Genomic DNA, 26,426 nt, shown 5'->3' on the forward strand with positions numbered 1-26,426 from the left:
CACTGTGAGGTCTACTACACCTGTTGTATTCAGCATTTCACTGTAAGGTCTACTACACCTGTTGTATTCAGCATTTCACTGTAAGGTCTACTACACCTGTTGTATTCAGCATTTCACTGTGAGGTCTACTACACCTGTTGTATTCAGCATTTCACTGTAAGGTCTACTACACATGTTGTATTCAGCATTTCACTGTGAGGTCTACTACACCTGTTGTATTCAGCATTTCACTGTAAGGTCTATTACACCTGTTGTATTCAGCATTTCACTGTAAGGTCTACTACACCTGTTGTATTCAGCATTTCACTGTGAGGTCTACTACACCTGTTGTATTCAGCATTTCACTGTAAGGTCTATTACACCTGTTGTATTCAGCATTTCACTGTAAGGTCTACTACACCTGTTGTATTCAGCATTTCACTGTGAGGTCTACTACACCTGTTGTATTCAGCATTTCACTGTGAGGTCTACTACACCTGTTGTATTCAGCATTTCACTGTAAGGTCTACTACACCTGTTGTATTCAGCATTTCACTGTAAGGTCTACTACACCTGTTGTATTCAGCATGTCACTGTAAGGTCTACTACACCTGTTGTATTCAGCATGTCACTGTAAGGTCTACTACACCTGTTGTATTCAGCATGTCACTGTAAGGTCTACACCTTTTGTATTCGGCGCATGTGACAATTAACACTTGATTTGATTTGAAATAGAGGGAGAGAAGAAGAAAGGAAAGTGGAGAGAGAAGTAGAGGGAGAGAAGGAGAGTTGGACAGGGAGAGAAGAAGAGAAAGAGAGAGAGAGAGAGAGAGAGAGAGAGAGAGAGAGAGAGAGAAGGAGAGAGAAGTTTGAACCGGATTGACTTGACACAACACTGGCCAAACAAGACATTAAATGTTAAATATTTCCAATCTGCCGTGAAAAGTTCATCCATGTATACGGGTAAGAGTCTAGCTACATTTTCAGATCTAAGTTTCAAATTTTGTCAGTAGGTCGTTTTTATTGCAAGTTAAAGCGCACTGTTAGTTAGCTAGCACGCTAACTAACGTTATGTGTATGATCAGTGTAGTAAATATTATTTGAATCAGAAATCCATTTTGAATTGCTAGTTAGCTAACATTGAACCTAGTTTGTTATCTTTAGCAACCTGCAGATTCATACTACAGCTAAGACAAACAGTTTGTATTGGTGGGAGTATGATTTGGGATTACGCCTGTTCCTTGTTTAGCTAGCCAGCTAGCTACATGTCTAAACAAAACACTTCTTCAGATGATTACATGACCCATCAAATTAGCCAGGTGTGTCTGATGGTGATTATGGCCATCTATTATATTTCATGAACACGTCTAGACATTTTTACATTTTAGTCATTTAGCAGACGCTCTTATCCAGTGCGAGTTTACAGTAGTGAATGCATACATTTTATACATTTTTTTTTTCTCCGAAGTGGTCCCCCGTGGGACTTGAACCCACAACCCTGGCGTTGCAAACACCATGCTCTACCAAACTGAGCCACACAGGACCGTAGACAATAGTGATCTATCCACTTAGCTAGATGTGGCTGAGGGTTATATCGTTCCCTTCACATGACCCATCAATTTAGACCAGTGTGTCTCGGTAAGCATCATCTGATAACGGTCAAATATTTTTTATCTGGACATTTTCTGTTTTTTGAAAATTGCTACTATGCATGTAACCATTTCACTGTACCGTTTACACCTTCTGTATCCTGTGCATGTGACAAATAAACGTAGATTTTACTTGATATAGCGGGTGTTTACCACATGGTCTCACATGTGATTCCTTAAAGAGATGGGTGGGGCTAAGGCTTAAGAGATGGGTGGGGCTAAGGCTTAAGAGATGGGTGGGGCTAAGGCTTAAGAGATGGGTGGGGCTAAGGTTTAAGAGGGTGTGAACGATGCTGAATGGGTGGAGACAAAGAAGAGCTCTCCAGTAGGGTACCAAAAATATTCAAGGGCCATTTTCTCAAAAGCTGGGGTTACCAGTTTATCAATTTTCAAAGCTGAATCACTTTCCCATCATTCCTCAACTGTAGTGTATGATTATACCATTTTCTAGATCCGAGTCTCTACTTCTATCCAACGTTAAAAAATAAAAATAAAAAAACATTTTCACATTTTTCTACATAAGACCAAGGCGGTCGGTCACACGTGTGGAGCCTTCAGAGAGTTGTTTAACCTGGACAACTGAGCTGACCAAGGACTTGTCCTTAGATGTAGAGCCTGAGAATGTTATCCTTGTTTAGCTGGGCTGACCTTGGAACAGTTATGGAGAGCGGCAGGCAATATGCAGCCAGTCAACAAAAAAAAGACTGCAGGACAAGATAATTCTGTATAAACCTGTTGACCAGAGAGAAGAGAGGAAATTCAGCCTCGTCGTCATGGAGCCTGTCAGCCTGATGGGGTGGTTTTTAAACATAGACTGACCTAGGAGTGGTTATGGAGAGCATAATTGTGTTATTAAGTGGTAAGCTTGAAAAGTCCTCTGTATCTGTGAGGGACACCATGTGGATGGACTCAGTAGCCTGTATCTGTGAGTGACACCATATGGATGGACTCAGTAGCCTGTATCTGTGAGTGACACCATGTGGATGGACTCAGTAGCCTGTATCTGTGAGGGACACCATATGGATGGACTCAGTAGCCTGTATCTGTGAGTGACACCATATGGATGGACTCAGTAGCCTGTATCTGTGAGTGACACCATATGGATGGACTCAGTAGCCTGTATCTGTGAGTGACACCATATGGATGGACTCAGTAGCCTGTATCTGTGAGGGACACCATGTGGATGGACTCAGTAGCCTGTATCTGTGAGGGACACCATGTGGATGGACTCAGTAGCCTGTATCTGTGATTGACACCATATGGATGGACTCAGTAGCCTGTATCTGTGAGGGACACCATGTGGATGGACTCAGTAGCCTGTATCTGTGATTGACACCATGTGGATGGACTCAGTAGCCTGTATCTGTGATTGACACCATATGGATGGACTCAGTAGCCTGTATCTGGAATTGACACCATGTGGATGGACTCAGTAGCCTGTATCTGTGATTGACACCATATGGATGGACTCAGTAGCCTGTATCTGTGAGGGACACCATATGGATGGACTCAGTAGCCTGTATCTGTGATTGACACCATGTGGATGGACTCAGTAGCCTGTATCTGTGAGTGACACCATATGGATGGACTCAGTAGCCTGTATCTGTGAGGGACACCATGTGGATGGACTCAGTAGCCTGTATCTGTGAGGGACACCATGTGGATGGACTCAGTAGCCTGTATCTGTGAGGGACACCATGTGGATGGACTCAGTAGCCTGTATCTGTGAGGGACACCATATGGATGGACTCAGTAGCCTGTATCTCTGAGGGACATCATGTGGATGGACTCAGTAGCCTGTATCTGTGATTGACACCATATGGATGGACTCAGTAGCCTGTATCTGTGAGTGACACCATGTGGATGGACTCAGTAGCCTGTATCTGTGAGGGACACCATATGGATGGACTCAGTAGCCTGTATCTGTGAGGGACACCATATGGATGGACTCAGTAGCCTGTATCTGTGAGGGACACCATATGGATGGACTCAGTAGCCTGTATCTGTGAGGGACACCATATGGATGGACTCAGTAGCCTGTATCTGTGAGTGACACCATGTGGATGGACTCAGTAGCCTGTATCTGTGAGGGACACCATATGGATGGACTCAGTAGCCTGTATCTGTGAGTGACACCATATGGATGGACTCAGTAGCCTGTATCTGTGAGTGACACCATATGGATGGACTCAGTAGCCTGTATCTGTGAGTGACACCATATGGATGGACTCAGTAGCCTGTATCTGTGAGGGACACCATATGGATGGACTCAGTAGCCTGTAACTGTGATTGATACCATATGGATGGACTCAGTAGCCTGTATCTGTGAGTGACACCATATGGATGGACTCAGTCTCAGTAGCTGCAGGACAAGATAAACCTTTAAAACATGTTGCCCAGAGAGAGAGAGAGAGAGAGAGAGAGAGAGAGAGAGAGAGAGAGAGAACTGTAAAGTGTACCACAGAGGACAGAACCTTTCAGGAAAACATGTCTGTCTGTCTGTCTGTCTGGTCTGTCTGGTCTGTCTGTCCGTCCGTCCGTCCGTCTGTCTCTCTGTCCGTCTGTCCTTCCACTCAGCTCTTATCTGACACATTGACAGTTTCCACCTGGTTTCAACCAAACTGTTTCATTAAGTCAAGAGAGGTGCCTGTACCAGAATCACTGGATTTTAGGTTTGCTGGATCGAATCCCCGAGCTGACAAGGTAAGGCAGTTAACCCAATGTTCCCCCTGGCGCCGAAGTTGTGGATATTGATTAAGGCAACCCACCGCTCCTCTCTGATTCAGAGGGGTTTTGCAGACGACACATTTCAGTTGAAGGCATTCAGTTGTACAACTGACTAGGTATCTCCCCATTTCCCTTTACATTTTATTTTTGGTTTTAGTGTTTTGTGTCTTTAACTGGATGAATTACACTTCCTAGCTTAGACTTGTGAAGTATTATGAAATATATTATTCGTGTCCATTTTTGCTCATTGCTCCAATGCATCATACCCATTTTTTGCTTGCCAGTGTATTATCAGCTTAACTTCCGCTTACATACAGAAAAAACCCACTACACGGATTATATGATGAAACAATTCCCACAAATCCTCATGAAAATCATCCCCTTGGACAGAAGAAATAGCTCAGAGATTCTGGCGTCTTTTTCCCTATGTATGTAGCTGGATGAATAGCGTTTAACAAAGCAAATTTGTTAAATTCGTTTAAACTCTATTCAAGTTCTATGAACACATTACCTGTAGTACTTGCGCTTAAAAAAACTCTACCATTGTTACTCTCTCTTCCGGGATGGCTACAAGGCCTTCCCCCGCCCTCCCTTCAGCAAATCAGATCACGACTCCATTCTGCTCCTCCCTTCCTACAGGCAGAAACTCAAACAGGAAGTACCCGTGCTAAGGTCTATTCAACTCTGGTTTGACCAATTGTAATCTATGCTTTGATCACGCGGACTGGGATATGTAGCCTCTGAGAATAACATTGACGCTTTCACGGACACGGTGACTGAGTTCATCAGGAAGTGTATAGGGGGTGTTGTTCCCACGGTGACTGAGTTCATCAGGAAGTGTATAGGGGATGCTGTTCCCACGGTGACTGAGTTCATCAGGAAGTGTATAAGGGGGTGTTGTTACCACTGTGGCTATTAAAACCTACCCAAACTAGAAACCGTGGATAGACTGAAAACGCAAACCACGGCATTTAAACATGGCAAGGTGACTGAGAATATGGTCGTACACAAACAGTGCCGTTATGCCCTCTGTAAGGCAATCAAACAGGCAAAACGTCAGAACAGGCACGAGACGTATGTTGAAGGGACTCCAGACAATTCCAGATTACATAAGGAAAACCAGCCACGTCGTGGACACCGACGTCTTGCTCCCAGACAAGCTAAACAAATCCTTTGCCCGCTGTGACGATAACACAGTGCCACTGACGAGAACCACTCCCAAGGACAGTGGGCTCTCATTCTCCGTGGCCGACGTGAGTAAGACATTTAAGCGTGTTAACCTTCGCAAGGCCTGCTGACACAGACGGCATACCTAGCCGCGTCCTCAGAGCATGCGCAGACCAGCTGACTGGAGTGTTTACGTGTAACCGATGTGAAATGGCTAACTAGTTAGCGGGGTGCGCTCTAATAGCGTTTCAATCGGTGACGTCACTCGCTCTGAGACCTTGAAGTAGTTGTTCCCTTTTGCTCTGCAAGGGCCGCGGCTTTTGTGGAGCGATGGGTAACGATGCTTCGCGGGTGTCAGTTGTTCATGTGTCCCAGAGTGCTAAGAGCCTTGGCGTGACCCTGGACAACACCCTGTCGTTCTCTGCTAACATCAAGGCGGTGACCCGATCCTGTAGGTTCACGCTCGACAACATTCGCAGAGTACGACCCTGCCTCACACAGGAAGCGGCGCAGGTCCTAATCCAGGCACTTGCCATCTCCTGTCTGGATTACTGCAACTCGCTGTTGGCGGGGCTCCCTGCCTGTGCCATAAAACCCCTACAACTCATCCAGAACGCCGCAGCCCGTCTGGTGTTCAACCTTCCCAAGTTCTCTCACGTCACCCCACTCCTCCGCACACTCGCACACTCCACTGGCTTCCAGTTGAAGCTCGCATCTGCTACAAGACCACGGAGCTGTGAGGGGAATGGCACCTCCGTACCTTCAGGCTCTGATCAGTCCCTACACCCAAAGAAGGTCACTGCGTTCATCCACCTCTGGCCTGCTCGCCTCCCTACCTCTGCGGAAGCACAGTTCCCGCTCAGCCCAGTCAAAACTGTTCACTGCTCTGGCACCCCAATGGTGGAACAAGCTCCCTCACGATGCCAGGACAGCGGAGTCAATCACCACCTTCCGGAGACACCTGAAACCCCACCTCTTTAAGGAATACCTGGGATAGGATATAGTAATCCTTCTGACCCTACCCCAAAAAAATTATATATAGATGTACTATTGTAAAGTGGTTGTTCCACTGGATATCATAAGGTGAATGCACCAATTTGTTAGTCGCTCTGGATAAGAGCGTCTGCTAAATGACGTAAATGTAAATGTAAATGTGTGCGGAGGGTCCCTGGTTCGAGCCCAGGTAGGGGCGAGGAGAGGGACGGAAGCTATACTGTTATATATGGACATATTAAATCTCCCCCTATCCCAGTCTGATGTCCACCACTGTTCCTGTACCCAAGAAAGCAAAGGTAACTGAAATAAATGACTATCGCCCCGTAGCACTCACTTCTGTCATCATGAAGTGCTTTGAGAGACTAGTCAAGGATCATATCACCTCCACCCTAAATGACACCCTAAACCCATTTGCTTACCACCCCAATAGAGCCACAGACGATGAAATCGCCATTGCATCGCACACTGCCCTAACCCATCTGGACAAGAGGAACACCTACGTAAGAATGCTGTTCATTCACTACAGCTCCGCCTTCAACACCATAGTGCCCTCCAAGCTCATCATCAAGCTTGGGGCCCTGGGTCTAAACCCCGCCTTGTGCAACTGGGCCCTGGACGTCCTGACGGGCCGCCCCCCAGGTGGTGAAAGTAGGAAACAACACCTCCACTTCGCTGACTCTCCACACCAGGGCCCCATAAGGGTGCGTTCTCAGCCCTCTCCTGTACTCCCTGTTCACCCATGACTGCATGGCCACGTACGCCTCCAAATCAATCATCAAGTTTGCAGATGACACAACAATTGTAGGCCTGATTGCCAACAATGACGAGACAGCCTACAGGGAGGGAGGAGGTGAGGGCCCCGGTGGAGTGTTGTCAAGAAAATAACCTCTCCGTCAACGTCAACAAAATGAAGGAGCTGATCTTGGACTTCAGGAAACAGAGGAGAGGGAGCACGCCCCCATCCACATCGACGGGACCACAGTGGAGAAGGTCAAAAGCTTAAAGTTCCTCGGTGTACACAACACTGACAATCTAAAATTGTCCACCCACGCAGACAAATTATGTGTTATGGCTTTACACCCACGTTATATTATTGATAAAGAGTTACTTGTCTAACAGAACACAGAGGGTGTTCTTTAATGGAAGCCTCTCCAACATAATCCAGGTAGAATCAGGAATTCCCCAGGGCAGCTGTCCAGGCGCCTTACTTTCTTCAATCTTTACTAACGACATGCCACTGGCTTTAGGTGAAGCCAGTGTGTCTATGTATGTGAATGACTCAACACTTTACACGTCAGCTACTACAGCGACTGAAATGACTGCAACACTCAACAATGAGCTGCAGTTAGTTTCAAAATGGGTGGCAAGGAATATGTTAGTCCTAAATATTTCAAAAACTAAAAGCTTTGTATTTGGGACAAATCGTTAACTAAACCCTAAACCTCAACTAAATCTGGAAATTGAGCAAGTTGAGGTGACTAAACTGCTTGGAGTAACCCTGGATTGTAAACTGTCATACAACAGTAGCTAAGATGGGGAGAAGTCTGTCCATAATAAAGCACTGCTCTACCTTCTTAACAGCACTAACAACAAGGCAGGTCCTACAGGCCCTAGTTTCTACCTTCTTAACAACACTATCAACAAGGCAGGTCCTACAGGCCCTAGTTTCTACCTTAACAACACTATCAACAAGGCAGGTCCTACAGGCCCTAGTTTCTACCTTCTTAACAACACTATCAACAAGGCCCTTGTTTTGTCACACCTGGACTACTGTTCAGTCGTGTGGTCAGGTGCCACAATGAGGGACCTTGGAAAAGTAAAATAGGGTCAGAAAAGGGCAGTGCGGCTGGCCCTTGGATGTACACAGAGAGCTAATATTAATAATATGCATGTAAATCTCTCCTGGGTCAAAATGGAGGAGAGATTGACTTTATCACTACTTGTTTTTGTAAGAAGTGTTGACATGTTGAATGCACCGAGGTGTCTGTTTAAACTACTGGCACACAGCTCAGACACCCATCCATACCCCACAAGACATACCACCAGAGGTCTGTTTAAACTACTGGAACACAGCTCAGACACCCATACATACTCCACAAGACATGCCACCAGAGGTCTGTTTAAACTACTGGCACACAGCTCAGACACCCATCCATACCCCACAAGACATGCCACCAGAGGTCTGTTTAAACTACTGGCACACAGCTCAGACACCCATGCATACCCCAAAAGACATACCACCAGAGGTCTCTTCACAGTCCCCAAGTCCAGAACAGACTATGGGAGGTGCACAGTACTACATAGAGCCATGACTACATGGAACTCTATTCCACATCAGGTAACTGATGTTGTAAGTCGCTCTGGATAAGAGCGTCTGCTAAATGACGTAAATGTAAATGTAAATGATGCAAGCAGTAGAATCAGATTTAGAAAACCGCTAAAAATACGCCTTATGGAACAGCAGGGACTGTGAAGCGACACACACAAACAGATAAACATACACACTCACGAGGAACAAGAACAGACACACACACAGAAACAGACACACGGGCTCTAGTATACTCATTCTACACACTACATTGTAATATAGATGCCATGGTGATATTATACAGTGCATTGCAAAAGTATTCACCCCACTTGGTGTTTTTCCTATTTTGTTGCATTACAACCTGTAATTTAAATTGATTTTTATTTGGATTTGATGTAAGGGACTTAGACACAAAATAGTCCAAATTGGTGAAGTGAAATAAAAAAAAAAAAACCTGTTTCAAAAAAATTTCAACTGTTAAAAACTGAAAAGTGGTGCGTGCATACGCATTCACCCCTTTTGCTATGAAGCCCCTAAATAAGATCTGGTGCAACTAATTACCTTCAAAAGTCACATAATTAGTTAGATTGCACACAGGTGGAATTTATTTAAGTGGCAAATGATCTGTCACATGATCTCAGTGTATATACACCTGTTCTGAAAGGCCCCAGAGTCTGCAACCCCACTAAGCAAGGGGCACCACCAAGCAAGCGGCACCATGAAGACCAAGGAGCTCTCCAAAAAGGTCAGGGATAAAGTTGTGGAGAAGTACAGGTCAGGGTTGGGTTATAAAAAAATATCAGAAACTTTGAACATCCCACGGAGCATCATTAAATCCATTATTAAAAAATGGAAAGAATATGGCACCACAACAAACCTGCCAAGAGAGGGCCGCCCACCAAAACTCACAGACCAGGCAAGGAGGGCATTAATCAGAGAGGCAACAAAGAGACCAAAGATAACCCTGAAGGAGCTGCAAAGCTCCACAGCGGAGATTGGAGTATCTGTCCTTAGGACCACTTCAAGCCGTACACTCCACAGAGCTTGGCTTTACAGAAGAGTGGCCAGAAAAAGGCCATTGCTTAAAGAAAAAAATAAGCAAACATGTTTGGTGTTCGCCAAAAGGCATGTGGGAGACTCCCCAAACATATGGAAGAAGGTACTCTTGTCAGATGAGACTAAAATCGAGCTTTTTGGCCATCAAGGGAAACGCTATGTCTGGCGCAAACCCAACACCTCTCATCACCCCGAGAATACCATCCCCGCAGTGAAGCATGGTGGTGGCAGCATCATGATGTGGGGATGTTTTTCATCGGCAGGGACTGGGAAACTGGTCTGAATTGAAGGAATGATGGATGGCGCTAAATACAGGGACATTTTTAAGGGAAACCTGTTTCAGTCTTCCAAAGACTTGAGAATTGGACAGAGGTTCACCTTCCAGCAGGACAATGACCCTAAGCATACTGCTAAAGCAACACTTGAGTGGTTTAAGGGGAAACATTTAAATGTCTTGGAATGGCCTAGTCAAAGCCCAGACCACAATCCAATTGAGAATCTGTGGTATGACTTAAAATTGCTGTACATCAGCAGGAACCCATCCGACTTGAAGGAGCTGGAGCGGTTTTGCCTTGAAGAATGGGCAAAAATCCCAGTGGCTAGATGTGCCAAGCTTATAGAGACATACCCCAAGAGACTTGTAGCTGTAATTGCTGCAAAAGGTGGCTCTACAAAGTATTGATTTGGGGGGGTAAATAGTTATGCATGTTCAAGTGTTTTTTTTGTCTTATTTCTTGTTTGTTTCACAATGAAAAATATTTTTGCATCTTCAAAATTGGTATAGGCATGTTGTGTAAATCAAATGATACAAACCTCCAAAAAAATCTATTTTAATTCCAGGTTGTAAGGCAACAAAATAGGAAAAATGACAAGGGGGATGAATACTTTTGCAAGCCACTGTACATTTTGTGTTGTAGATATGTAGTGTAATAATGTTATATGATTTACTGTTTTATATTTAGTTTTATATGTAATGTAAGTACCTCAATGTGTTTGGACCCCAGGAAGAGTAGCTGTAGATGTCTTAGTGCTCTCTTGCTTTGTAACGTCATACCTTTGTTCCGTGCTAATGGGGATCCATAACAAACCCCAGGAAGAGTAGCTGCTGCCTTGGCAGGAACTAATAGGGATCCATGATAAGCCCCAGGAAGAGTAGCTGCTGCCTTGGAAGGAACTAATGGGGATCCATAATAAACCCCAGGAAGAATAGCTGCTGCCTTGGCAGGAACTAATGGGGATCCATAATAAACCCCAGGTAGAGTAGCTGCTGCCTTGGCAGGAACTAATGGGGATCCATAATAAACCCCAGGAAGAGTAGCTGCTGCCTTGACAGGAACTAATGGGGATCCATAATAAATACAAATACAGTGTTCTGAAGAAGGTGCAACAGCGCCTCTTCAACCTCAGAAAGCTGAAGAAATTTGACAGTGTGGTAAACCTGAGGCGACCCCAGCAACCCTCACAAACTTTTACAGATGCACCATTGAGAGCATCCTGTCGGGCTGTATCACCGCCTGGTACGGCAACTGCACCGCCCGCAACCGCAGGGCTGTCCAGAGGGTGGTGCGGTCTGCCCAACGCATAGCCAGGGGCACACTACCTGCCCTCCAGGACACCTACAGCACCTGTTGTCACAGGAAGGCCAGAAAAGATCATCAAGTACATCAACCACCCGAGCCACTTCCTGTTCACCCCGCTATCATCCAGAAGGCGAAGGTCAGTACAGGTGCATCAAAGCTATGACTGAGAGTCTGTATTCTAGTCAATGCCACTCCAACATTGCTCGTCCTAATATTTATATAATTCTTAATTACATTATTTTTCTTTGAGATTAGTGTGTGTGTTGTTGTGACTTGTTAAATATTACGTCACTGTTGGAAGAACACAAGCATTTCGCTACTCCTGGAGTAACATCTGCTGAATACGTGGATGTGACCAATAACATTTGATTGATAGATTACACCGCACGCACGCACGCACGCACGCACACACACACACACATTAGAGCCACACATATCTTGTGTTAAAGAGTTGCTTAATAAGGGCTGTGAAACGATGGGGGTTCAGGCACATCTCTTGACTTCAGGCGACAGTTGAAATTAAGTTGAACATGTCAATGCTGAAGAGCTGAGTGGACAGACAGATCAAAGACATACTTTCCTGAAAGATTCTGTATTCTGAAAAGTTCTGTATCCGGAAAGATTCTGTATTCTGAAAAGTTCTGTATTTTGAAAAGTTATGTATTTTGAAAGGTTCTGTCCTCTGGGGTATCACTGTCTAAGGATCCTCTCTCTCTCTCTAGGTGACAACAGGAGGATCCTCTCTCTCTCTCTAGGCAACAACAGGAGGATCCTCTCTCTCTCTCTAGGCAACAACAGGAGGATCCTCTCTCTCTCTCTCTAGGCAGCAACAGGAGGATCCTCTCTCTCTCTCTAGGCAACAACAGAAGGATCCTCTCTCTCTCTCTCTAGGCAACAACAGGAGGATCCTCTCTCTCTCTCTCTAGGCAACAACAGGAGGATCCCTCTCTCTCTCTCTAGGTGACAACAGGAGGATCCTCTCTCTCTCTCTAGGCAACAACAGGGGGATCCTCTCTCTCTCTCTAGTCAAGAACAGGAGGATCCTCTCTCTCTAGGCAACAACAGGAAGATCCTCTCTCTCTCTCTCTCTCTCTAGGCAACAACAGGAGGATAACTCTCTCAAGGCAACAACGGGAATCCTCTCCCTCTCTCTAGGCAACAACAGGAGGATCCTCTCTCTCTCTAGGCAACAACGGGAGGATCCCTCTCTCTCTCTAGGCAACAACAGGAGGATCCTCTCTCTCTCTCTAGGCAACAACAGGAAGATCCTCTCTCTCTCTCTCTCTCTCTAGGCAACAACAGGAGGATCCTCTCTCTCTCTCCAGGTGACAACAGGAGGATCCCTCTCTCTCTAGGCAACAACAGGAGGATCCTCTCTCTCTCTCTAGGCAACAACAGGAAGATCCTCTCTCTCTCTCTCTCTCTCTAGGCAACAACAGGAGGATCCTCTCTCTCTCTCTAGGCAACAACAGGAGGATCCTCTGTCTCTCTAGGCAACAACAGGAGGATCCTCTCTCTCTCTCTAGGCAACAACAGGAGGATCCTCTCTCTCTCTCTAGGCAACAACAGGAAGATCCTCTCTCTCTCTCTCTCTCTCTAGGCAACAACAGGAGGATCCTCTCTCTCTCTCTAGGCAACAACAGAAGGATCCCTCTCTCTCTCTCTAGGCAACAACAGAAGGATCCCTCTCTCTCTCTCTAGGCAACAACAGGAGGATCCTCTCTCTCTCTCTAGGCAACAACAGGAGGGTCCTCTCTCTCTCTCTCTCTAGGCAACAACAGGAGGGTCCTCTCTCTCTCTCTCTCTCTCTCTCTAGGCAATAACAAGAGGATCCCTCTCTCTCTCTCTCTCTCTCTCTCCAGGTGACAACAGGAGGATCCTCTCTCTAGGCAACAACAGAAGGATCCTCTCTCTCTCTCTCTCTCTCTCTCTAGGTGACAACAGGAGGATCCTCTCTCTCTCTCTCTCTAGGCAACAACAGGAGGATCCTCTCTCTCTCTCTAGGCGAAAACAGGAGGATCCCCTCTCTCTCTAGGCAACAACAGGAGGATCCCTCTCTCTCTCTCTAGGCGAAAACAGGAGGATCCCCTCTCTCTCTAGGCAACAACAGGAGGATCCTCTCTCTCTCTCTCTCTAGGCAACAACAGAAGGATCCTCTCTCTCTCTCTAGGCAACAACAGGAGGATCCTCTCTCTCTCTCTCTAGGCAACAACAGGAGGATCCCTCTCTCTCTCTCTCTAGGCGAAAACAGGAGGATCCCCTCTCTCTCTAGGCAACAACAGGAGGATCCTCTCTCTCTCTCTAGGCAACAACAGAAGGATCCTCTCTCTCTCCCTCTAGGTGACAACAGGAGGATCCCTCTCTCTCTCTCTCTAGGCAGCAACAGGAGGATCCTCTCTCTCTCTCTCTAGGCAGCAACAGGAGGATCCTCTCTCTCTCTCTCTAGGCAACAACAGGAGGATCCTCTCTCTCTCTCTCTAGGCAACAACAGGAGGATCCCTCTCTCTCTCTCTCTAGGCAACAACAGAAGGATCCATCTCTCTCTCTCTAGGCAACAACAGGAGGATCCCTCTCTCTCTCTAGGCGAAAACAGGAGGATCCTCTCTCTCTCCAGGTGACAACAGGAGGATCCCTCTCTCTCTCTCTAGGCAACAACAGGAGGATCCCTCTCTCTCTCTCTAGGTGACAATAGGAGGATCCTCTCTCTCTCTCTAGGTGACAACAGGAGGATCCTCTCTCTCTCTCTAGGCAACAACAGGAGGTTCCTCTCTCTCTCTCTCTAGGCAACAACAGGAGGATCCTCTCTCTCTCTCTCTAGGTGACAACAGGAGGATCCTCTCTCTCTCTCTCTAGGCAACAACAGGAGGATCCTCTCTCTCTCTCTCTAGGCAACAACAGGAGGATCCTCTCTCTCTCTCTCCAGGTGACAACAGGAGGATCCTCTCTCTCTCTCTCTAGGCAACAACAGGAGGATCCTCTCTCTCTCTCTCTAGGTGACAACAGGAGGATCCTCTCTCTCTCTCTCTCTAGGCAACAAAAGGAGGATCCCCTCTCTCCCTCTCCCCCTCTCTCTCTAGGCAACAACAAGATAATCCTCTCCCTCTCTCTCCTTCTAGGTGACAACAGGAGGATCCTCTCTCTCTCTCTAGGCGAAAACAGGAGGATCCTCTCTCTCTCTCTCTCTAGGCAACAACAGGAGGATCCTCTCTCTCTCTCTCTAGGCAACAACAGGAGGATCCTCTCTCTCTCTCTCTAGGCGAAAACAGGAGGATCCTCTGTCTCTCTAGGCAACAACAGGAGGATCTTCGCTCTCTCTCTCTAGGCAACAACAGGAGGATCCTCTGTCTCTCTAGGCAACAACAGGAGGATCTTCGCTCTCTCTCTCTAGGCAACAACAGGAGGATCCTCTCTCTCTCTCTAGGCAACCACAGAAGGATCCTCTCTCTCTCTCTCTCTCTCTCTAGGCAACAACAGGAGGATCCTCTCTCTCTAGGCAACAACAGGAGGATCCTCTCTCTCTCTAGGCAACAACAGGAGGATCCTCTCTCTCTCCAGGTGACAACAGGAGGATCCCTCTCTCTCTCTAGGCAACAACAGGAGGATCCCTCTCTCTCTCTAGGTGACAACAGGAGGATCCTCTCTCTCTCTCTAGGTGACAACAGGAGGATCCTCTCTCTCTCTCTAGGTGACAACAGGAGGATCCTCTCTCTCTCTCTAGGTGACAACAGGAGGATCCTCTCTCTCTCTCTAGGCAACAACAGGAGGTTCCTCTCTCTCTCTCTCTCTAGGCAACAACAGGAGGATCCTCTCTCTCTCTCTAGGCGACAACAGGAGGATCCTCTCTCTCTCTCTAGGCAACAACAGGAGGATCTTCTCTCTCTCTAGGCAACAACAGGAGGATCCTCTCTCTCTCTAGGCAACAACAGGAGGATCTTCTCTCTCTCTCTAGGTGACAACAGGAGGATCTTCTCTCTCTCTAGGCAACAACAGGAGGATCCTCTCTCTCTCTCTCTCTAGGCAACAACAGGAGGATCCCTCTCTCTCTCTAGGTGACAACAGGAGGATCCTCTCTCTCTCTCTAGGTGACAACAGGAGGATCCTCTCTCTCTCTCTAGGTGACAACAGGAGGATCCTCTCTCTCTCTCTAGGTGACAACAGGAGGATCCTCTCTCTCTCTCTAGGCAACAACAGGAGGTTCCTCTCTCTCTCTCTCTCTAGGCAACAACAGGAGGATCCCCTCTCTCTCTCTAGGCAACAACAGGAGGATCCCTCTATCTCTCTCTAGGTGACAACAGGAGGATCCTCTCTCTCTCTCTAGGTGACAACAGGAGGATCCTCTCTCTCTCTCTAGGCAACAACAGGAGGTTCCTCTCTCTCTCTCTCTCTAGGCAACAACAGGAGGATCCCTCTATCTCTCTCTAGGCAACAACAAGAGGATCCTCTCTCTCTCTCTAGTCAACAACAGGAGGATCCTCTCTCTCTCTCCAGGTGACAACAGGATGATCCTCTCTCTCTCTAGGCAACAACAAGAGGATCCTCTCTCTCTCTCTAGGCAACAACAGGAGGATCCTCTCTCTCTCTCTTGGCAACAACAGGAGGATCCTCTCTCTCCCTCTCCCCCTCTCTCTCTAGGCAACAACAAGATAATCCTCTCCCTCTCTCTCCTTCTAGGTGACAACAGGAGGATCGTCTCTCTCTCTAGGTGAAAACAGGAGGATCCTCTCTCTCTCTAGGCAACAACAGGAGGATCCTCTCTCTCTCTCTCTCTTGTCAACAACAGGAGGATCCCTCTCTCTCTCTCTCTCTAGGCAACAACAGGTGGATCCTCTCTCTCTCTCTCTAGGCGACAACAGGAGGATCCTCTCTCTCTCTAGGCAACAACAGGAGGATCCTCTCTCTCTCTCTAGGCAGCAACAGAAGGATCCCTCTATCTCTCTCTCTAGGCAACAACAGAAGGATCCTCTCTCTCTCTCTAGGCAACAACAGGAAGATCCTCTCGCTCTCTCTCTAGGCAACAACAGGAGGATCCTCTCTCTCTCTCTCTAGGCGAAAACAGGAGGATCCCCTCTCTCTCTCTAGGCAACAACAGGAGGATCCTCTCTCTCTCTCTCTCTCTAGGCGAAAACAGGAGGATCCCCTCTCTCTCTCTAGGCAACAACAGGAGGATCGCTCTCTCTTTCTCTCTAGGCAACAACAGAAGGATCCCTCTCTCTCTCTAGGCGACAACAGGAGGATCCCTCTCTCTCTCTAGGCGACAACAGGAGGATCCTCTCTCTCTCTCTCTAGGCAACAACAGGAGGATTCTCTCTCTCTCTCTCTAGGTGACAACAGGAGGATCCTCTCTCTCTCTCTAGGCAACAACAAGAGGATCCTCTCTCTCTCTATAGTCAACAACAGGAGGATCCTCTCTCTCTCTAGGCAACAACAAGAGGATCCTCTCTCTCTCTATAGTCAACAACAGGAGGATCCTCTCTCTCTCTCCAGGTGACAACAGGAGGATCCTCTCTCTCTCTAGGCAACAACAAGAGGATCCTCTCTCTCTCTCTAGGTGACAACAGGAGGATCCTCTCTCTCTCTCTAGGCAACAACAGGAGGATCCTCTCTCTCTCTCTCTAGGCAACAACAGGAGGATCCTCTCTCTCTCTCTCTAGGTGACAACAGGAGGATCCTCTCTCTCTCTCTAGGCAACAACAGGAGGATCCCTCTCTCTCTCTAGGTGACAACAGGAGGATCCTCTCTCTCTCTCTAGGTGACAACAGGAGGATCCTCTCTCTCTCTCTAGGTGACAACAGGAGGATCCTCTCTCTCTCTCTAGGTGACAACAGGAGGATCCTCTCTCTCTCTCTAGGCAACAACAGGAGGTTCCTCTCTCTCTCTCTCTCTAGGCAACAACAGGAGGATCCTCTCTCTCTCTCTAGGCGACAACAGGAGGATCCTCTCTCTCTCTCTAGGCAACAACAGGAGGATCTTCTCTCTCTCTAGGCAACAACAGGAGGATCCTCTCTCTCTCTCTAGGCAACAACAGGAGGATCTTCTCTCTCTCTAGGCAACAACAGGAAGATCCTCTCTCTCTCTCTCTCTCTCTAGGCAACAACAGGAGGATCTTCTCTCTCTCTCTAGGTGACAACAGGAGGATCTTCTCTCTCTCTAGGCAACAACAGGAGGATCCTCTCTCTCTCTCTCTCTAGGCAACAACAGGAGGATCCTCTCTCTCTCTCTAGGTGACAACAGGAGGATCCCTCTCTCTCTCTAGGTGACAACAGGAGGATCCTCTCTCTCTCTCTAGGCAACAACAGGAGGATCCTCTCTCTCTCTCTCTAGGCAACAACAGGAGGATCCTCTCTCTCTCTCTCTAGGCAACAACAGGAGGATCCCCTCTCTCCCTCTCCCTCTCTCTCTCTATGCAACAACAAGATAATCCTCTCCCTCTCTCTCCCTCTAGCTGACAACAGGAGGATCCTCTCTCTCTCTCTAGGCGAAAACAGGAGGATCCTCTCTCTCTCTCTCTCTAGGCAACAACAGGAGGATCCTCTCTCTCTCTGTCTCTCTAGGCAACAACAGGAGGATCTTCGCTCTCTCTCTCTAGGCAACAACAGGAGGATCCTCTCTCTCTCTCTAGGCGACAACAGGAGGATCCCTCTCTCTCTCTCTCTAGGCAACAACAGGAGGATCCTCTCTCTCTCTCTCTCTAGGCAACAACAGGAGGATCCTCTCTCTCTCTGTCTCTCTAGGCGACAACAGGAGGATCCTCTCTCTCTCTCTAGGCACAACAGGAGGATCTTCGCTCTCTCTCTCTAGGCGCCAACAGGAGGATCCTCTCTCTCTCTAGGCGAAAACAGGAGGATCCCCTCTCTCTCTCTAGGCAACAACAGGAGGATCCCTCTCTCTCTCTCTCTAGGCAACAACAGAAGGATCCCTCTCTCTCTCTCTAGGCAACAACAGGAGGATCCCTCTCTCTCTCTAGGCGACAACAGGAGGATCCTCTCTCTCTCTCTAGGCAACAACAGGAGGATCTCTCTCTCTCTCTCTCTAGGTGACAACAGGAGGATCCCTCTCTCTCTCTAGGCAACAACAAGAGGATCCTCTCTCTCTCTATAGTCAACAACAGGAGGATCCTCTCTCTCTCTCTCCAGGTGACAACAGGAGGATCCTCTCTCTCTCTAGGCAACAACAAGAGGATCCTCTCTCTCTCTATAGGCAACAACAGGAGGATTCTCTCTCTCTCTCTCCAGGTGACAACAGGAGGATCCTCTCTCTCTCTAGGCAACAACAAGAGGATCCTCTCTCTCTCTCTAGGTGACAACAGGAGGATCCTCTCTCTCTCTCTCTAGGCAACAACAGGAGGATCCTCTCTCTCTCTCTAGGTGACAACAGGAGGATCCCCTCTCTCCCTCTCCCTCTCTCTCTCTAGGCAACAACAAGATAATCCTCTCCCTCTCTCTCCCTCTAGTTGACAACAGGAGGATCCTCTCTCTCTCTCTAGGCGAAAACAGGAGGATCCCTCTCTCTCTCTCTCTAGGCAACAACAGGAGGATCCTCTCTCTCTCTCTCTCTAGGCGAACAACAGGAGGATCCTCTCTCTCTCTCTCTCTAGGCAACAACAGGAGGATCCTCTCTCTCTCTCTCTCTAGGTGACAACAGGAGGATCCTCTCTCTCTCTCTAGGCAACAACAGGAGGATCCTCTCTCTCTCTCTCTCTAGGCAACAACAGGAGGATCCCTCTCTCTCTCTCTAGGCAACAACAGGAGGACCCTCTCTCTCTCTCTAGGCAACAACAGGAGGACCCTCTCTCCCTCTCCCCCTCTCTCTCTAGGCAACAACAAGAGTAATCCTCTCCCTCTCTCTCCTTCTAGGTGACAACAGGAGGATCTTCTCTCTCTCTCTCTAGGCAACAACAGGAGGACCCTCTCTCTCTCTCTAGGCAACAACAGGAGGACCCTCTCTCTCTCTCTCTCTCTAGTCAACAACAGGAGGATCCCTCTCTCTCTCTCTCTCTAGGCAACAACAGGTGGATCCTCTCTCTCTCTCTCTAGGCAACAACAGGAGGATCCTCTCTCTCTCTCTAGGCAGCAACAGGAGGACCCTCTCTCTCTCTCTCTAGGCAACAACAGGAGGATCCTCTCTCTCTCTCTAGGCAACAACAGGAAGATCCTCTCTCTCTCTCTAGGCAACAACAGGAGGATCCTCTCTCTCTCTCTCTCTCTAGGCAACAACAGGAGGATCCTCTCTCTCTCTCTAGGCAACAACAGGAGGATCCTCTCTCTCTCTCTCTCTCTAGGCGAGAACAGGAGGATCCTCTCTCTCTCTAGGCGAAAACAGGAGGATCCCCTCTCTCTCTCTAGGCAACAACAGGAGGATCGCTCTCTCTTTCTCTCTAGGCAACAACAGAAGGATCCCTCTCTCTCTCTCTAGGCAACAACAAGAGGATCCTCTCTCTCTCTATAGTCAACAACAGGAGGATCCTCTCTCTCTCTCTCTAGGCAACAACAGGAGGATCCCTCTCTCTCTCTCTCTAGGTGACAACAGGAGGATCCTCTCTCTCTCTAGGCAAAAACAGGAGGATCCCCTCTCTCCCTCTCCCTCTCTCTCTCTAGGCAACAACAAGATAATCCTCTCCCTCTCTCTCCCTCTAGTTGACAACAGGAGGATCCTCTCTCTCTCTCTCTAGGCGAAAACAGGAGGATCCTCTCTCTCTCTCTCTAGGCAACAACAGGAGGATCCTCTCTCTCTCTCTCTCTAGGCAACAACAGGAGGATCCCTCTCTCTCTCTCTAGGCAACAACAGGAGGACCTCGCTCTCTAGGCAACAACAGGAGGATCCTCTCTCTCTCTCTAGGCAACAACAGGAGGATCCTCTGTCTCTCTAGTCGACAACAGGAGGACCCTCTCTCTCTCTCTCTAGGCAACAACAGGAGGACCCTCTCTCTCTCTCTCTCTCTAGTCAACAACAGGAGGAAGCCCTCTCTCTCTCTCTAGGCGACAACAGGAGGATCCTCTCTCTCTCTCTCTAGGCAACAACAGGAGGATCCTCTCTCTCTCTCTCTAGGCGACAACAGGAGGATCCTCTCTCTCTCTCTCTCTAGGCGACAACAGGAGGATCCTCTCTCTCTCTCTAGGCGACAACAGGAGGATCCTCTCTCTCTCTCTCTCTCTAGGCGCCAACAGGAGGATCCTCTCTCTCTCTCTCTCTCTAGGCGACAACAGGAGGATCCCTCTCTCTCTCTAGGCGACAACAGGAGGATCCTCTCTCTCTCTCTCTAGGCAACAACAGGAGGATCCTCTCTCTCTCTCTCTCTAGGTGACAACAGGAGGATCCTCTCTCTCTCTCTAGGCAACAACAAGAGGATCCTCTCTCTCTCTATAGTCAACAACAGGAGGATCCTCTCTCTCTCTCCAGGTGACAACAGGAGGATCCTCTCTCTCTCTAGGCAACAACAAGAGGATCCTCTCTCTCTCTCTCTAGGTGACAACAGGAGGATCCTCTCTCTCTCTAGGCAACAACAGGAGGATCCTCTCTCTCTCTCTAGGTGACAACAGGAGGATCCTCTCTCTCTCTCTCTCTCTAGGCGCCAACAGGAGGATCCTCTCTCTCTCTCTCTCTCTAGGCGACAACAGGAGGATCCTCTCTCTCTCTCTCTAGGCAACAACAGGAGGATCCTCTCTCTCTCTCTAGGCAACAACAGGAGGATCCTCTCTCTCTCTCTAGGCAACAACAGGAGGATCCCTCTCTCTCTCTCTAGGCAACAACAAGAGGATCCTCTCTCTCTCTATAGTCAACAACAGGAGGATCCCTCTCTCTCTCTCCAGGTGACAACAGGAGGATCCCTCTCTCTCTCTATGCAACAACAAGAGGATCCTCTCTCTCTCTCTAGGTGACAACAGGAGGATCCTCTCTCTCTCTCTCTAGGCAACAACAGGAGGATCCTCTCTCTCTCTCTCTCTAGGCAACAACAAGAGGATCCTCTCTCTCTCTCTAGGTGACAACAGGAGGATCCTCTCTCTCTCTCTCTAGGTGACAACAGGAGGATCCTCTCTCTCTCTAGGCAACAACAGGAGGATCCCCTCTCTCCCTCTCCCTCTCTCTCTCTAGGCAACAACAAGATAATCCTCTCCCTCTCTCTCCCTCTAGCTGACAACAGGAGGATCCTCTCTCTCTCTCTCTAGGCGAAAACAGGAGGATCCTCTCTCTCTCTCTCTAGGCAACAACAGGAGGATCCTCTCTCTCTCTCTCTCTAGGCAACAACAGGAGGATCCTCTCTCTCTCTCCAGGTGACAACAGGAGGATCCTCTCTCTCTCTCTAGGCAACAACAGGAGGATCCCTCTCTCTCTCTCTAGGCGACAACAGGAGGATCCCTCTCTCTCTCTCTAGGCGACAACAGGAGGATCCTCTCTCTCTCTCTCTAGGCAACAACAGGAGGATCCTCTCTCTCTCTCTAGGCAGCAACAGGAGGATCCCCTCTATCTCTCTCTCTAGGCGACAACAGGAGGATCCTCTCTCTCTCCCTCTAGGCAACAACAGGAAGATCCTCTCTCTCTCTCTAGGCAACAACAGGAGGATCCCTCTCCCTCTCTCTCTCTAGGCGACAACAGGAGGATCCTCTCTCTCTCTAGGCGAACAACAGGAGGATCCCCTCTCTCTCTCTAGGCGACAACAGGAGGATCGCTCTCTCTCTCTCTAGGCAACAACAGGAGGATCCCCTCTCTCTCTCTCTAGGCAACAACAAGAGGATCCTCTCTCTCTCTATAGTCAACAACAGGAGGATCCTCTCTCTCTCTCTCTAGGCAACAACAGGAGGATCCCTCTCTCTCTCTCTAGGCAACAACAGGAGGATCCTCTCTCTCTCTCTAGGTGACAACAGGAGGATCCTCTCTCTCTCTAGGCAAAAACAGGAGGATCCCCTCTCTCCCTCTCCCTCTCTCTCTCTAGGCAACAACAAGATAATCCTCTCCCTCTCTCTCCCTCTAGTTGACAACAGGAGGATCCTCTCTCTCTCTCTCTAGGCAACAACAGGAGGATCCTCTCTCTCTCTCTCTCTAGGCAACAACAGGAGGATCCTCTCTCTCTCTCTCTCTAGGCGAACAACAGGAGGATCTTCTCTCTCTCTCTCTAGGCAACAACAGGAGGACCCTCCTCTCTCTGGCCCGGGGTCCTCTCTCTCTCTCTAGGCAACAACAGGAGGATCCCTCTCTCTCTCTCTCTAGGCAACAACAGGAGGATCCTCTCTCTCTCTCTAGGCAACAACAGGAGGATCCCTCTCTCTCTCTAGGCAACAACAGGAGGACCCTCTCTCTCTCTCTCTCTCTAGGCAACAACAGGAGGATCCCTCTCTCTCTCTCTAGGTGACAACAGGAGGATCTCTCTCTCTCTCTCTAGGCAACAACAGGAGGATCCTCTCTCTCTCTCTCTAGGCAACAACAGGAGGATCCTCTCTCTCAATCTAGGCGACAACAGGAGGATCCTCTCTCTCTCTCTCTCTAGGCGACAACAGGAGGATCCTCTCTCTCTCTCTAGGCGACAACAGGAGGATCCTCTCTCTCTCTCTCTCTCTAGGCGCCAACAGGAGGATCCTCTCTCTCTCTCTCTCTCTAGGCGAAAACAGGAGGATCCCCTCTCTCTCTCTAGGCAACAACAGGAGGATCCTCTCTCTCTCTCTCTAGGCAACAACAGGAGGATCCTCTCTCTCTCTCTCTAGGCAACAACAGGAGGATCCTCTCTCTCACTCTAGGCGACAACAGGAGGATCCCTCTCTCTCTCTCTCTAGGCGACAACAGGAGGATCCCTCTCTCTCTCTCTAGGCGACAACAGGAGGACCCTCTCTCTCTCTCTCTCTCTAGGCGCCAACAGGAGGATCCTCTCTCTCTCTCTCTCTCTAGGCGACAACAGGAGGATCTCCTCTCTCTCTCTAGGCAACAACAGGAGGATCCTCTCTCTCTCTCTCTAGGTCAACAACAGGAGGATCCCTCTCTCTCTCTCTAGGCAACAACAGGAGGATCCCTCTCTCTCAATCTAGGCGACAACAGTAGGATCCTCTCTCTCTCTCTCTCTAGGCGACAACAGGAGGATCCTCTCTCTCTCTCTAGGCGACAACAGGAGGATCCTCTCTCTCTCTCTCTCTCTAGGCGCCAACAGGAGGATCCTCTCTCTCTCTCTCTCTCTAGGCGACAACAGGAGGATCCTCTCTCTCTCTCTCTAGTCAACAACAGGAGGATCCTCTCTCTCTCTCTAGGTGACAACAGGAGGATCCTCTCTCTCTCTAGGCAACAACAAGAGGATCCTCTCTCTCTCTATAGTCAACAACAGGAGGATCCTCTCTCTCTCTCCAGGTGACAACAGGAGGATCCTCTCTCTCTCTATGCAACAACAAGAGGATCCTCTCTCTCTCTCTAGGTGACAACAGGAGGATCCTCTCTCTCTCTCTCTAGGCAACAACAGGAGGATCCTCTCTCTCTCTCTCTCTAGGCAACAACAAGAGGATCCTCTCTCTCTCTCTAGGTGACAACAGGAGGATCCTCTCTCTCTCTCTCTAGGTGACAACAGGAGGATCCTCTCTCTCTCTAGGCAAAAACAGGAGGATCCCCTCTCTCCCTCTCCCTCTCTCTCTCTAGGCAACAACAAGATAATCCTCTCCCTCTCTCTCCCTCTAGTTGACAACAGGAGGATCCTCTCTCTCTCTCTCTAGGCGAAAACAGGAGGATCCTCTCTCTCTCTCTCTAGGCAACAACAGGAGGATCCTCTCTCTCGCTCTCTCTAGGCAACAACAGGAGGATCCTCTGTCTCTCTAGGCAACAACAGGAGGATCTTCTCTCTCTCTCTAGGCAACAACAGGAGGACCCTCCTCTCTCTCTCTCTAGGCAACAACAGGAGGATCCCTCTCTCTCTCTCTCTAGGCAACAACAGGAGGATCCCTCTCTCTCTCTCTAGGTGACAACAGGAGGATCCTCTCTCTCTCTCTAGGTGACAACAGGAGGATCCTCTCTCTCTCTCTAGGCAACAACAGGAAGATCCTCTCTCTCTCTCTCTAGGCAACAACAGGAGGACCCCTCCTCTGGCCCGGGTCCTCTCTCTCTCTAGGCGACAACAGGAGGATCCTCTCTCTCTCTCTAGGCGACAACAGGAGGATCCCCTCTCTCCCTCTCCCTCTCTCTCTCTAGGCGCCAACAGGCAGGACCCTCCCCTCTCTCCCTCGTGCCGGGGTCCTCTCTCTAGGCGAAAACAGGATGATCCCCTCTCTCTCTCTAGGCAACAACGGAGGACCCCCCCCCCTGGCGCCGGGGACCTCGCCTCTGGCCCGGGGTCCTCGTCTCTCTAGGCAACAACAGGACGATCCCTCTCTCTCTCTAGGCAACAACAGGAGGATCCTCTCTCTCTCTCTAGGCAACAACAGGAGGATCCTTCTCTCTCTCTCTCTAGGTGACAACAGGAGGATCCTCTCTCTCTCTCTCTAGGCAACAACAGGAGGATCCTCTCTCTCTCTCTAGGCAACAACAGGAGGATCCTCTCTCTCTCTCCTAGGTGACAACAGGAGGATCTCTCTCTCTCTCTCTAGGCAACAACAGGAGGATCCTCTCTCTCTCTCTAGGCAACAACAGGAGGATCCTCTCTCTCTCTCTAGGCAACAACAGGAGGATCTTCTCTCTCTCTCTCTAGGCAACAACAGGAGGATCCTCTCTCTCTCTCTCTCTAGGCAACAACAGGAGGATCTTCTCTCTCTCTAGGCAACAACAGGAGGATCTTCTCTCTCTCTCTAGGCAACAACAGGAGGATCCTCTCTCTCTCTCTCTAGGCAACAAAAGGAGGATAACTCTCTCTCTCTCTAGGTGACAACAGGAGGATCCTCTCTCTCTCTCTAGGTGACAACAGGTGGATCCTCTCTCTCTCTCCAGGTGACAACAGGAGGATCCTCTCTCTCTCTCTCTAGGTGACAACAGGAGGATCCTCTCTCTCTCTCTAGGCAGCAACAGGAGGATCCTCTCTCTCAATCTCCAGGCGACAACAGGAGGATCCTCTCTCTCTCTCTCTCTAGGCAACAACAGGAGGATCCTCTCTCTCTCTCTCTAGGGACAACAGGAGGATCCTCTCTCTCTCTCTAGGGACAACAGGAGGATCCTCTCTCTCTCTCTAGGCGACAACAGGAGGATCCTCTCTCTCTCTCTAGGCAACAACAGCAGGATCCTCTTTCTCAATTCAATTCAATTCAAGGGGCTTTATTGTTATGGGAAACATGTGTTAACATTGCCAAAGCAAGTGAGGTAGATAATATACAAAAGTGAAATAAACAATACAAATTAACAGTAAACATTACACACACAGAAGTTTCAAAAGAATAAAGACATTACAAACGTCATATTATGTATATATACAGTGTTGAAACAATGTACAAATGGTTAAAGTACACAAGGGAAAATAAATAATCTCTCTCTCTAGGCGACAACAGGATGACCCTCTCTCTCTCTCAATTCAATTACATTTCAATGTATTACGGGCTTTTTTTGGCATGGGAAACATATGCAAACACTGCAGTAGCAAGTGAAGTAGATAATAATCAAAAGTGAAATAAACAATACAAATTACTTACTTACTTGCTTACTGACTTTATTGTCCCCATGGGGACATTTTGTTGCAGTGTCATGTACACGTTTAAAGTGCTGTTTAAATTCAAAACAAAATTGACAATACAACTTTCAAAACAGTTACATAACAATATATATATATATTTTCTAAGACTAGCCTGCTGGCCTTACTGAGACGAGAGGAACATTAGCCTGCTGGCCTTACTGGGTGGATAGGAACATTAGCCTGCTGGCCTTACTGAGACGATAGGAACATTAGCCTGCTAGCCTTACTGGGTGGATAGGAACATTAGCCTGCTGGCCTTACTGAGACGATAGGAACATTAGCCTGCTGGCCTTACTGAGTGGATAGGAACATTAGCCTGCTGGCCTTACTGGGTGGATAGGAACATT

The sequence above is a fragment of the Salmo salar genome, chromosome 22, assembly GCF_965601325.2.
Source record: "Salmo salar chromosome 22, fSalSal1, whole genome shotgun sequence".
Classification (NCBI taxonomy): domain Eukaryota; kingdom Metazoa; phylum Chordata; class Actinopteri; order Salmoniformes; family Salmonidae; genus Salmo; species Salmo salar.